Genomic DNA, 14,519 nt, shown 5'->3' on the forward strand with positions numbered 1-14,519 from the left:
TTTTTACGTGTACTTTTTTTCCTTTCGTCTGTCAGTAAATAAACTTATCAAAAAAACTAGTGTGAAATTGATTAACTTGACCTATATTGTGTTGTTATTGTTCTTGTTCTTCTTGTTCTTGTTCTTCTTCTTTTTATTGCGTAGCGAACGGCGTCACTAATACCATACCTCAACGTCAGTGTATATATATAAATTTCTTCCTTAATTGGTAGATCATTTCCTCATCACACAACATAGCTACGTAATTGTTCTCCCTTTGTGTTAAAAGCCTCCAGACACCTGAATGTATAACGAAGTAGGAATGACTAACCACCATCACCATCACCATCACCACCCTCAATACCACCACCACTATCAACACCACCACTTGTATATAATGACTCATGGCTGGCTGTATGTATGTATGTGTGTGTATGGGGATATGTGTGTGGGGGGGTGGGGGGGGGGGGAGGGGGGGAGTGTGTGTGTGTGTGTGTGTGTGTGTGTGTGTGTGTGTGTGTGTGTGTGAATTATGAAGTTTCTCACACTCAAAAAAAATTCTACATACTTTCTTTTTCCTCGAATTTTCACACTCACTCAGTCACGCTTTCCATATTTGTCTCTTTCCGTTCCAGTTTTCCTCTTTCTTTCTCCACTTTTTCCCTCCTTTGTTATCTCTCTCTCTCTCTCTCTCTCTCTCTCTCTCTCTCTCTCTCTCTCTCTCTCTCTCTCTCTCTCTCTCTCTCTCTCTCTCTCTCTCTCTCTCCTTTCCTCATTTTCTTTATAATTTACGTCATTTTCTTCATTTTGCGTCACAGTTTTCCTCTTTCTCCACTTTTTCCTCCTCCTTAGTTATTTGTTTCTCTCTCTTCCTCTCACGTCATTTCCACATTTTCCCTGTTCACGTCATTCGCTTCTCTGTCTGTCTCTCTCTTTCTCTATCTATCTATCTATCTCTGTCTGCCTATCTACTTTCTTTCCACACCTCTTTTCATTCTTCTTTTCTTTCACATTGTTATTTTCATTTCGTACATTCGTTTCAATATTTTCTGTCATCTCTCTATCTCTCTATCTATCTATCTATCTATCTTTCTATCTATCTATCTGTCTGTATCTCCAACCTCTCCTAGTTCATAGTATTACTCTAACTTCTCACGTCCTTCTGTTCTTGTGTTATTCATGAGTTAATCCCAAGTGCAATTTCGTTATGTTCTCACTAACCTGTTTTTTTTTTTGTTGTTTTTTTTTCTTTCTTTCTTTATATTCTCCGTCTGGGCTCTATCATCTTAACTGGTCCTTCCCATGTTAATTCAACCCTTACGATATTTTCCGTTATTTCTCTCTAATTATCCGTCTCTCTATCTATCTGTCTATCTCCAACCACGATGGGAAAAAGTACCGTGACAAACTCGATACAAATAAATCAACGGGACCCGATGACTTGTCCCCTCGGTTACTGAAAGAAGTAAAACAGTAAACACAACAGCCACTGACTAGCATATCCTAGTTCATAGTATTACTCTAACTACTCACGTCCTTCGATTCTTGTGTTATTCATGAGTTAATCTTAAGTGCAGGTTCGTTATGTTCTCACTAACCTGTTTTTTCCTTCTTTATATTCAACGTCTGGGCTGTTGCTTCATCCTAGTTAGTCCTTCCCATGTTCTTTCAACCCTTACGATATTTTCCGTTATTTCTCTCTAATTATCCGTCTCTCTATCTATCTGTCTATCTCCAACCACGATGTGAAAAAGTACCGTGACAAACTCGATACAAATAAATCAACGGGACCCGACGACTTGTCCCCTCGGTTACTGAAAGAAGTAAAACAGTAAACACAGCAGCCACTGACTAGCATATCCTAGTTCATAGTATTACTCTAACTACTCACGTCCTTCAGTTCTTGTGTTATTCATGAGTTAATCTTAAGTGCAGGTTCGTTATGTTCTCACTAACCTGTTTTTTCCTTCTTTATATTCCACGTCTGGGCTGTTGCTTCATCCTAGTTAGTCTTTCCCATGTAACCCAAGTCTGTCTTAAAGGTTCTTCGATTTGTTTTTCTCTATTTTTTTATTCTGTATATGTATTGTATTTGTTATATTTACGTTGTTGTTTTTTTGCTTGTTTTTTTGTGTGTTTTTTCCTCCGGGCTTCAATTCTCTTCATATCGTATCCTGTTCTGCTTTATCTGTCCTGTTTTGTCCTGTATTGTACGTTTGGTTTCTTTGTTCACTTGCTATTCTAACTTCATATTCTCTATTTTTATCGTCTCCCCTTCTCAGACATTCCTCTTGCCTTCGCTGCCTCGCTCTTCTTTTGTTTTGGTGGGTTTTCGTTATTGTTGTTGTTGTTGTTGTTCGATAGCTTGCATTTGTTTCTCATCATCCTCGTCCTTTTCATCTCCCCTTCTCAGACATTCCTTCCTTCCTCCCTTCCATGCCTCGTTCTTTTGTTTTGCTGTTTTTTCGTTGTTGTTGTTCTTGTAGTTGTTGTTGTTGATGTTCTTCTTGTTGTTGTTGTTCGATAGCTTGCATCTGTTTCTCATCATCTTCCTCCTTCTCACACATCTCTTCCCTATATCTTAACATCACTATTACCACACAAAAAGATCACCTTAAACACACGCCATTAGCGCCAACCTTGCAAGCCTTTCACATCTATACAGAGTCGCCGTCTAGCTCTGTTTTTGTTTTGTTTTTTTAGAGTCGAACTTTCTGACATTCCTAGAGACTCGTCAATCGTGTGGAAATGTGAGACAGGGACGACCAGTGTGTGTGTGTGTGTGTGTGTGTGTGTGTGTGTGTGTGTGTGTGTGTGTGTGTGTGTGTGTATGTGTTGGAATGGTCTACAGGTGTGTGAGATGGGTTTCATAAGTGTGTGTGTATGTGTGAGTCATCTGTGTGTACGTGTGTGTGTGTATATATATGTGTGTGTGTATGTGTGTGTGTGTTGTGTTTGAATTTGTGTCGTGTTTTCTCTCTCTCTCTCTCTCTGACATACCCCGTTACTCAAGGTCTTCTTCTATTCCTCCTCCTCCTCCTCCTCCTCCTCCTTCTTCCTTCTGCTCCTCCTCCTCCCCCTCCTCTTCTTCTTCTTCATCTTCGTCTTCGTCTTTGCTTCTTACTCCTTGCATCCTCTCAACTTCACTTCTCCTCCTTCTCCTCCTCCTCCTCGTCTGGGTTCCTCCATGGGCGTGTAGGAGTGGGGGAAGGACGTTCGTAAGGGCGTGGGTATCCTGGAGTCCTTGAGGTTTACGCCCTGTAGAAGGAAGGAAAAAAGAGGCAATTAGTAAGAGAGAGAGAGAGAGAGAGAGAGAGAGAGAGAGAGAGAGAGAGAGAGAGAGAGAGAGAGAGAGAGAGAGAGAGACGCATACTCCCCATATTATAGATTCATTCGTTTATTGTTTTCATATCATTTATTGTCTGATCGTCATTTGTTTACTATTTTTCATTCCTCTTATTAGATTCATTCGCTTATCGTCTTTATTTCGTCTATTGTCTCCTTTTTATCATTTACTTATTAATTATTCTTGTATATGATTCTCAGTACTATCGTTTCTTTCCTTCCTTCCTCTCGTTTTCTTCTTTTTTATCATGGTTATCCTTTCCGGCGGCGTATGTGTGTTAATCAAATGTTGCCTCTTAATCGTATATAACCTTTTCTTTTTTATTTTAATTTCTTGTATATAATTCTCAGTAATATCGTTTTATTTTATTTCCTTCTTATCATTTTCTCATTTTTTTTATCATAGTTATCCCTTTCCGGCGCCGTCTTTTGTTTTGATCAAGTGTTGCCAATTGCCTCATAACCGGATATAGCGTGTGTTCCTTTATTTCTTTTAATTTCTGATGTTGTTGAGTTTGTGTTTCGTGTGATTAGTGTTTTCCATTCGTTTTTCACCTTATTTATCACTTTTCTCGTTTTTATCCTCGACTTTTAATTAAGGAACAAGTTTTCTAATAAATGGATAATGTTTGGGGTTATAGATTTTTTTTTCTTGTGTCTGTATTTAATGTGTTTTCCTTTTCTCTCGTTTTTCTCTTCTTTTCGTTTTCTTTCTCTTTTTTTATCATTTTTTTTCTCACGTTTCCTCGTTAATGGTCAGTTGTTGTTTGTTTCGTAATAGGTTTTGTTGTTTTTGAGTCTGTCTTTAATGCGTTTTTTTTTCTCTCTCTTCTCTCTCCTGCAGAATTTGTGAAGCTACTAGTCGTTCATCGCAAGGATCTGAGTGATGACCCAAGGTGATGACCCGCGCTGACCTGACCTGACCTGACCTCACATCCGACCATCACCACTACTCAAATTTCATCATCACAAATGCCACTACCACCACCAAGATCGTTACGGAGGATTAACCACCACCACAACCACAACCACCCACCGCTGATCTGGCCCGACCCAAAACTACGCAAGGAAGAGAAGATGAAGGAGAAGAAGAGAAAGAGGAGGAAGAAAACGTAAATACCCACCACCTCCACCACTACCACCACCAACAACAACACGAGTAGAAACCGCAACGAAAAGAACTTGAACTTGAACTTGAAGAACACGAAGAAGAAACCACGAAGAAGAAAAGAAGAAAACAAGAACGAGAACTGGGAAACATATAACCACCACCACCACCACCATTACTACATTTTGAAGAACCAGAGAGAGAGAGAGAGACTAATACCACACCACCACCATCACCACCACCACGCCTTCAGTGCCTCAGAAGAAGCAGAAGCCCAACACTACACGCCTTCCTCCCCACACGCCCTTCCTCCCCACGCCTTTCCCATTGCCAGAGAAGACTTAGAAGGGCTTTGGAAGGAAGGGCGTTGAAGGAGGAGTGTGTCAAATAAGGCTTTTGGTGTTGTGAGTTGAGAAGGAAAGAAAGAAAGGAAGGAAGAAAGAAAGACAGGAAGGAAGAAAAAAGGAGAGAAGGAAAAGGTGATGAAAATGGGAAGTTAGCGAGTGAGTGAGTGATTTGGAGTTTAATTAAAGAGGAAGAAAGGGAAGAAAAGGAAGGATAGAGAAAATATAATGAAAAGAGAAGGAAAATAATGAAAAAGAATGAAAATATATATAATGAAAAGGCAAGAAAATAGGGAAAATTAATGATGATGTTTACTATAATAGGGAGGTGATCTTACTATTATTAATGATAGTAATTGCATAGTCCCATCACCACTACCACCACCACCACCACCACCACGATCACAACCACACCATAATTCGTCTGTGATACATGAAAGAAAAAGAATAAAAGGAGATGAAGAAAATAAAAAAAAGCAGGTGATGTGATAATGAAGAATATAATGATGATGATGATGACAAAGAAAATACAGTGAGAAAAATGGTGTTGGTGGTGATTGTGATGGTGATGATGGTGATGAGATGGTGATGATGATGAGGTGGAGAGAGAAACAGAGGCATAAAAATGATTGAGAGAAAAAGACAGACAGTGATAAATATGGAAAGAGGAGGAAAAGAGAGAAGAAGAGGAAGAGGAGGAAAAGAGGAGGAGTTGAAATGAAAATGATAAAAAGAGAGAAAAACAGACAGACAGATGGAAAAGAGGGAAGAAAAAGAAGAAGAGGAGGAGGAGGAGGAAAGAGAGATGAAGACAAAAAAATGCCACAGAAAGAGATAAAGAGGAGGGAAGAAGAAGAAGAAAAAAAAGAAAGGAGAGACAAACGAAGACACAAGAAAAATAAATTACCAGAAAGAAAAAGAGATGAAAAAAAGATGTTAGAGGAGACAGAGAGGTGGAAAGAAGGAAAGAAAGAAGAGTACGGTAGAAGACATGGATAAAGAGAGAGAGAGAGGGAGGGAGGGAGGTGCAGGCGAGTGTTCCGTACCGTTCCGCTGCATTGTGTTCCGTTCAAAGTGTTTATATTATCTCTTATGTGTTATCCTCATGTGCAATACAAGGCCACTGCTTCTCTCCACTCCCCCGGGCGACCCTTCCCTTCCCCTGCCCTCCCCAGCATCCCCTTACCTCTCAACCCCTTCCTCTCTTCCCCATCCTCAGTTCATCTCCCTTCTTCCCCTTTCTCCAGCATTCCTTTATCTCTTACCCCCTTCCTGTCTTCCATTACAGCCTCCCTATCTCTCTGTTCCTCTCCCTTCTCCTCCTTCTCTTCCCCAGCATCCCCTTATCTCTCTCTCACTCCCTTCCCCCTTCCCTTACAGCTTCCCTATCTCTCTGTTCCTCTCCCTTCCTCCCCTTCTCTCCCCAGCATCCCTTTACATATCTCTCCTTTCCCTTCCTCCCCTTACAGTCTCCCACTTCTCTCCTCCCCCTTCCCTCCCTTCCCTTCCCCTGCAATCCTCTACTCTCTCCCCTCTCCTTTCCTTCCCCTTACCCATGTCTCCCTACCCTCAATACATCTTCCCTTTCATATCCTTACCTGACCTTACCTGTTAATGAGCTTACCTGGCTTTTCTACACCCCTCCCGTACACCTTACCTTACATATCCTTACCTTACCTAACATGAACTGATAATTTACCTATCTTGCCCACCTGGTGCTCGGCGTTCCCCTGGGCACCTGGTGGACACACGGGGGAGGGCTTACCTAAGGGGAGCGGCGCCCCTGGGAGGAGGGAGGCAGGTGACGGGCAGGTGAAGACAGGTGTCACGTGTGGGTCGTCGCTTCACCTGTTGACCAATGAGAGTCTTGGTTAGCTTGTTAGAGGCTAAGTGGTACAAATCATTACTATTCTTTACTATTTTACTATGTTATTATTCTATGTTTTTAGTTTGTCTGAATCCCACCAACACGCCCCTCCCACACCCACACCCACCCACACCCACACACAACCCATGCTCACTCGCAGCCTCACCCTCAATTTTTACTGTTTTACTTTGATATGTTGAGTTTATTTGAACCTACCAACACACCCTCACCCACACCTCCCCCCCACACCCAGACCCACCCATGCCCAGACTCACCCATTCAGTTACTATGCTATGTTGTTATGATATGTTGAGTTGATTGAACCCACCAAAACACACACATACACACACACACTTAAACCCTTCCACTACTAACACATTCAAGTACCCACCCACTAACACTAACCCATCCACGTCTTCCTACTCCACCCACCTACCCACTTACCCACCGTAGTCCCCTTTCCACGCATCCATCCACTCGTCCATCCTTAGCTAGTGAGATTGAGAGAGAGAACGAAAGAGGGAGAGAGAGAGAGTTAATGATAAGTCTTTTGCTAACACGAAAATGGGAGATAGAGAGAGAATGAGAGGGAGAGAAAGAGAGAACGAGAGAGTGTTATGCCTTCTGTTAACACGAAAATGGGAGATAGAGAGAGAAAAAAAGAGAATGAGAGAGAGAGAGAGAGAAAGAGAGTTAATGATAAGTCTTTTGCTAACACGAAAATGGGAGATAGAGAGAGAAAAGAGAGAATGAGAGGGAGAGGAAGAGAGTGTTATGCCTTTTGCTATCACGAAAATAAGAAAGAGAGAAAGAAAGAAAGAAAGAAAGGGAGAGAAAAGAGATAGCAAAAAGACTGAAGTAGCTATCACGGAAGAAGAAGAAAACTGGGTCACCGCGCAGTCCTTTCCTTCAGAACAGACAACAACAAACAGCAACAACCTTCTGATAAATTGGAGAGCGAGTATATCAGTCCTTCAGAGCTTCCTTTCCTTCTCCCCTTCCCGTTCCCCGCAATGCACTATCAGAAACGGCATTATCAGGAGGGAGAGGAAGGAAACACACACACACACACACACGTACACATATACACACACGCTATCTTAGACTCGAGGGTAAAAATAAATGCTATATGCGTGTGTGTGTGTGTGTGTGTGCTTGAGGGGAAAGAAAGTGAGCTCTCTTGGAAATATATGTGTGTGTGTGTTTGTGTGAGAGCTTGCGAAAGTGTTGATGTTGATGTTGCTAGTGTTGTCCGCTCAAGGAAAGCGCTCACGGATGTAATTCTGAAGCAATGTTGCCAAGTTATCGTACTCAAAACATCGCATTCATCAGTTCCAGGGCCCAAAACTGTCCTAGCCACACAGATAACGAGATTCCAGTTAAAGTTCTCGTTAAAAGCGTTACTTATCGGCGTTTGTTTGCGATAGCTGTGACTCGGAACCGGAAAATGCGATGTGCTGAGTGCCTGAGTACGATAATTTGTTAACCCTGCTCTGAAGTCCTTGAATTCGGAGGAAGGAAAGTGTTAAAAGCTGACTGACTCCCAAGCGATGATATGGACGAGGAGATGGAAGGCTCTTTGGTGGACGAGAGAGAGAGAGAGAGAGAGAGAGAGAGAGAGAGAGAGAGAGAGAGAGAGAGACTGACTAACCAACCAACTCTTCCCTTCACTGAGGCAGCTGAGAGAGAAAGATAGATAGATAGAGAGAGAGAGAGAGAGGCCTTGATTGAAAAGCCTACAGCCGGCAGTCGATGTATGTGTGTGTGTGTGTGTGTGTGTGTGTGTTTTATGTATGCATGTACGTATATATGTGTTTCTATATATATGTATGTATGCTACTAACCGTACGAAAGGTAGCTAACTCACATTTGTATACATTTTCCCATCCTTTTCCTTCCCTTCCCTTCCCTTCCCATTCCCTTAATCTCATCCCTTCCCTTCCCTTCCCATTCCTTTAATCTCATCCCTTCCCTTCCCTTCCCATTCCTTTAATCTCATCCATTCCCTTCCCTTCCCATCCCATCCCTTTAACCTCATTCCCTTCCTTTCCCATCCCTTTTAACCCTCCTATCCTTTCCCTTCCCATCCCTTCCCATCCCCTTAATCTCATCCCTTCCCTTCCCTTCCTTTCCCATCCCATCCCTTTAACCTCATTCCCTTCCTTTCCCATCCCTTTTAACCCTCTTATCCCTTCCCTTCCCATCCCTTACCTTTAACTCCCTCTCTCCTTCCCATCCCATCCCTTACCTTCCCTTACCTTTAACTCCCTCATCCCTATCCCTTCCTATCCCTTAACCCCTTCCCATCCCATCCCTTCTAACTTCCCCCTCCCAGTAATGATAACAATGATGATGATAATGATAACACATCTACGAATCAGTGGATATGAATACTAATCTTGCATCACGTATCTATGTATCTTCCATGTATGATGATAAGACAACACATTATGAATAGATTATAAGAGGGATTGTGAACCTCTTAGTAAACCTCTTCAAACCCCACGAACACTCTTTCTTGATCCTCTTTCTTCCGTCTTTCATCTCAAAACTCCCCTTCATCTTTTACGTAAGGGATTGTGAACCTCTTTAAACTCCCTCAGATCCCCTCTCTTGATCCCTTTCTTCCCTGTCTTTCATCTCAAAACTCCCCTTCATCTTCTACGTAAGGGATTGGACACAGAAATAGAAGGGGTCGTAAAGGGAAGATGAGCAGAATGAGCTGAAAGGGAGTGTGAACCTCTTAGTAAACCTCTTCAAACCCTTTCTTCCCTGTCTTGCATCTCATAACTCCCCTTCATCTTCTACGTAAGGGATTGTGAACCTCTTTAAACTCCCTCAGATCCCCTCTCTTGATCCCTTTCTTCCCTGTCTTGCATCTCATAACTTCCCTTCATCTTCTACGTAAGGGATTGGACACAGAAATAGAAAGGGTCGTAAAGGGAGAGTAGAAAGGATTCGGGAAATGGAAAGGATTATAAAGGGATTGTGTAGAGTCTTAGTGGTAGACAGGGAGGGAGAAATATAGAGTATGAGGCTAGTATTTTTTTTTATACTGTAGTCTGGCCTCCTCTTGTGCTGTTCCCCGCCCCATACACACATACACTCCCTTCATAAACGCTCCTGACCTGACCTGACCTTTCTAGCCGAATGTGACCTTTACCTGACCTTTCTAGCCTAATGTGACCTTTACCTGACCTTTCTAGCTTAATGTGACCTTTACCTGACCTTTCTAGCCTAATGTGACCTTTACCTGTATCCCGCCTGACCTTACCTCACCTTACATAACCTAATCTAAAGTTGCTTACCTAGCTTTACGACCTTTACCTATATCCAAGTTGACCTTACCTTACCTTGCCTGAAGTGACCTAAGCTGACCTCTTCCCGTGTCTTACTAGCTCCGGGTCATCCCCTTAAGTGGCTTCATTGACCTCTTAGGTAGTACTGCTGACCTTACCTTACCTAAAGTGACCTAAGCTGACCTCTACCTGTGTCTTAGTAATCCCTAACCTAACCTGACCTTACCTTACCTGACCTAACCTAACCTAACCTTACCTTACCTTACCTAACTTAACCTAACTTAACCTTACCTAACCTGACCTAACCTAACCTAACTTAACCTAACCTTACCTTACCTAACCTGACCTTACCGAAAGTGACCTAAGTTAACCGTGACCTCTTCCAATATAGCTAAGTCGCCCTTGGAAGCGGTCACCTGTATACACCTGTCGATGTTACATTAATTACCTTACCATAATTAACTAGCACGCACGGTCGACTTAAGATATTATTACTGATGAGGGATTGTCGACCAGGTTGTGTGTGTGCGTGTGTGCGTGCGTTTGTGTGTTAAGGTGTCATATTCTAGAGGTCCTTAAAATGATAGTGATGATGATGATGACGATGATGATAATGATGTTACTAGTATCGTTAGTATTATCAATTATGCTCTACTACTACTACTATTACTATTATTGTATGAGTAATGATATGAAATGCCTACTATGATTATATGTATGTATTTATGTATGCATGAAGCTATGTGTGTATGTATGTATGTATGCAGAGGTAGATAAGCCAGATCTATTGTCATATATACATGTATAATACTATTTTTATGTCGAGGCCATACATACATACATACATACATGCATACACACGTAGACACAGTAATGAGAAGCCTTAATGAGCTGTACATACATAGACATACACATATGTATACTCACACACGTATACACTCACTAAGTACCCGAAACGTCCACTATGATGTCCGTTCGTCGCCGTACTTACGGGTAGAGTTGACGGCGCCGAAGCAGGAGGAGGAGGAGGAGGAAGAGGAAGCGCTGGAGGAGGAGGAGGAGGAGGTGGAAGAGCTGGAGCTGGAGGAGGAGGAGGAGCGCGCCGCCGCCGCCGTCGTGCAACCAAGAAACACCGCCAGGACGTGATATTAGCCAAGGTCTCGCTGCTTGTCCGCGTCCTCGTGTCGTCTCGACCTCGTCCTCGTGTCCTGTGAAGGGGAGGGCGTGCTGGTGGTGGCTGGGGAGGCTGTGTTGTGAGGGAGGGGGGAGGGGGGCAGTGGAGTGGGTGGTGGAGGGTGGGTGTGTTGGTCGCCGGGCACTCCGTCTCATCGCTCAAGGAGTAGCTGTTGGTAGTGTAGGTGTAGGCGTAGCGGCCCGCGGGTGTTGATACACTTATATATATATATATATTATTAATATTATTATTACTACTACTACTGTGCCGCGTATCAACTCTCTCTCCGCCTTAAGCGATGCACGACACGCGCGTTGGCCGGCGCGTGTCTTGTCGTGTCGTCTGTGCCAAACTGTCACGAGGAATTACAGAAACAAAATGTCTATTTTTTTGTGTGCGTGCGTGCGTGTGTGACGGGCGGCGGGCAGCGGCGGGCGGGGCGAGCCTCGCCGCACACCGCGTTGCTCAACGTGTCCAGAGTTCCTCGGCGAGGGTGTCCTGCCCCGCCCCGCGGCGGCCCGGCGGGGGAGGCGCCGGGGCCGCGCCCCCCGCCCCCCTGCGCCGCCACGCCCACAGGACCTTACCGCTGCTATGTAGTTCGTAAGAGGAACAACATCGCCAGTGTTGCTGTTATTAATGTGTTTTAACATTGGATGACGCTGCCGTGCCTGGCGGCCCCGGGGGGCGGGGCGGGGGCCGGGGCGCGGCACCCCGGGCGTGGCTGGCGCCCACATTTGTATATTTTCTTGGTTGTGTTGATTTCCTCCGTGAGGTCGGGGGCGGCGCCCCCGCTAACCCCGCCTCAAGAAATCGTATTCTTAAACCTTGTAATTATCTTGAATTCTTAGCCACGTGAAAAATTGTAATTATTTTATATTGCACGATATTTTACGATTTTTGCAAACATCTAATAAATACATGAATGTGCCTACACGATTGTTTCCTTGACGACACACCTCCTAAGAGTAAGGTTCAGGGCGAGGGAGAAACTGGAAGAACACCAAGAAGACCGACGCGTGACGAAGGAACGCAGAGGAGGCGGCACGGTAAGGACGGGGACGGCACGCAAGACCCGGCCAGCGAGGAAGACGGGGAGGGTTTGGCGGGGAGTGGAGGGAGGCGGTGAGGGAGGCGGCGGCGGAATGAGGAGGAGCAGAGGTGACAGCGAGTAGTTGGGGCACTTGTGAGAGTAGGAGTGGCAGCAGGATGAGTAATAGTAGAGGGGACAATGGTAAAAGTAGTAGTAGTAGTAGTAGTAGTAGGGGAAATTATGTCAAAGAGTGAAGAAATACCATAATACTATCCTTTGAGCAGACGCAAGCACCATCAGCCTACACAGACAACAGGAGCGAAGATTCAAAGCAAAACAAATCGACCTCAAATATTCCTCGGATATAAAATTAATGGAGTCAGACTTAAAATACCCACACATTCAGAATTGATGGCCGGGGGGGAAGGGGGGGGGGGGCTAAACTCCTGCCTCGAGACCAGCTGCAGGGATGAACACACACACACACACACACACACACACACACACACACACACACACACACACACACACACACACAGCAGGCTCCCCACGCTCCCCTCAACACCAATAAATCCACACATCCTCCCTTTCAACACATTCACCACCATTATCCACTCACCACCTGCGTCACCACCACCACCACCACCATCACCACCACCACTCCTGAAAACACCACAACTGCGCACACCATTACCACCATCACCACCACCACCACTCCTGAAAACACCACAACTGCGCACACCACTACCACCACCATTACTACACTGTCACCACCACCACTACCACCACCACCACCATTACTACACTGTCACCACCACCACTACCACCACCACCACCATCATCACCACCACCACTGCGAACTTGTAAAACTAGGCAAGACGTTTAACGCAATACCAACCAAGAGAATTTCAGATCAAATATACATACACAAAAGATCAAACACACACACACACACACACACACACACACACACACACACACACACACACACACACACACACACAGAAGGCGAGGGAGCGAACCTGAGGCGCCGTTTACCTGTCTAACACCTGTGACACGTAGAAAAGGTATAGCCTCCAGCAGGTGACGAAAGAGCAGGAAGAAAGGTAGAGGAGGAGGGAGAGAGTCGGATTGAGGTAAAGAGGAAAAGAAGAGAGGTAGAGAAGAAGAGATGGAGGAGAAGAGATGAAAGAGGGGAAGGAAGAGAGGGAGAAGAAGGATGGACGATTGAAATGGATGAGAAGGTGAAGGAGAGGAAGGTAGAGGGAAAGAGAAAGGGATTGAAAAGGAGAAGAGGAAGGGAGGAAAGGATGAAAGAGAGGAAGGGAGGAAATGATGAAAGAAGGAAGGGAGGAAAGGATGAAAGAGAGGAAGATAGAGAAAGAGAAAGAGGTAGAGAAAGACTTAGAGGGAGAAAAGAAAGGGGGAGATGGGAGGGAGGGGAAATAGAGACAGAAAAAGGTTGGAAAAAGGGAGAAACAGAGAGAAAGAAAGAAAAAGAAAGAGAATGTAAATAAAAACAGAAGAAATGATAAACACGTAGAACTAGAAGTCAATAGGGAGGAGGAGGAGGAGGAGGAGGACTAGGAAGAAGAAGAAGAAGAAGAGGAGGAGGAGGAGGAGGAGGAGGAGGTAGAGGAAGACGTAGGTTAAGGGTGAACGACTCCTGAAGCTGGTGGTGGTGGTGGTGGTGGTGGTAGTGATGGTGGAGGTGGTGGTGGTGATGGTGGTGGTGATGGTGGTGGTGGTGACCTTTTCATCACAAAATGCCTTAAGGATAATCTCTGTCACATGAAAACTCGCCTGGTATCGGCTCCGGCATCCGTACCCACCCTCTCTCTCTCTCTCTCTCTCTCTCTCTCTGATGCCTATTTTCCTTGTCTTTATCTCTATCTCTCTCTTTCTCTCTCTCAAATGTCTGGCAATTCTCCTGACTCTCTCTCTCTCTCACACACACACTCTTTCACCCTGGCAACTTGCTAAAAATAATCTTCCTGCGCATTTAAAAGGTTCAAGCAATAATAATAATAATAATAATAATAATAATAATAATAATAATAATAATAATAATAATAGATGGATGGATTGATAAATAGACAATGATTCTCTTTTTTTCTGTGACATCAAGTTCGAAAAAAATGTTATAGATAAAGAAAAGAAGATAGAGAGAAGAGAAGGAAAGGAGAGAGAAAGGAAAAGAAGAAAGGAAAGAGAAAGGAAAAGAGAAAGAGGGAAGAGAAAGGAAAAGACGATAGAAAGAAGAGAAGGAAAGGGAAAAGAAGAAAGAGGGAAGAGGAGGAAAGGAAAAGAGAAAGAGGGAAGAGAAGGAAAGGGAAGAAAAGGAAAAGAGAAAGAGGAAAGAGGAGGAAATGA

The 14,519-nt window shown here is 44.1% G+C and overlaps 1 protein-coding gene across 1 annotated transcript in view; it reads left to right on the top strand.

The window, feature by feature from the left end:
* Positions 1 to 12,047, top strand: part of LOC127008380 (protein phosphatase 1 regulatory subunit 3B-like) — a gene marked incomplete at its 5' end in the record, with an annotated part of 26,273 nt that extends 14,226 nt beyond the window's left edge. The window contains one exon of the mRNA XM_050880387.1: positions 4,169 to 12,047. The remainder of the gene's footprint in view (positions 1 to 4,168) is intronic.
* Between the last annotated feature and the right edge of the window lie 2,472 nt (positions 12,048 to 14,519).

The sequence above is a fragment of the Eriocheir sinensis genome, chromosome 37, assembly GCF_024679095.1.
Source record: "Eriocheir sinensis breed Jianghai 21 chromosome 37, ASM2467909v1, whole genome shotgun sequence".
Classification (NCBI taxonomy): Eukaryota; Metazoa; Arthropoda; class Malacostraca; order Decapoda; family Varunidae; genus Eriocheir; species Eriocheir sinensis.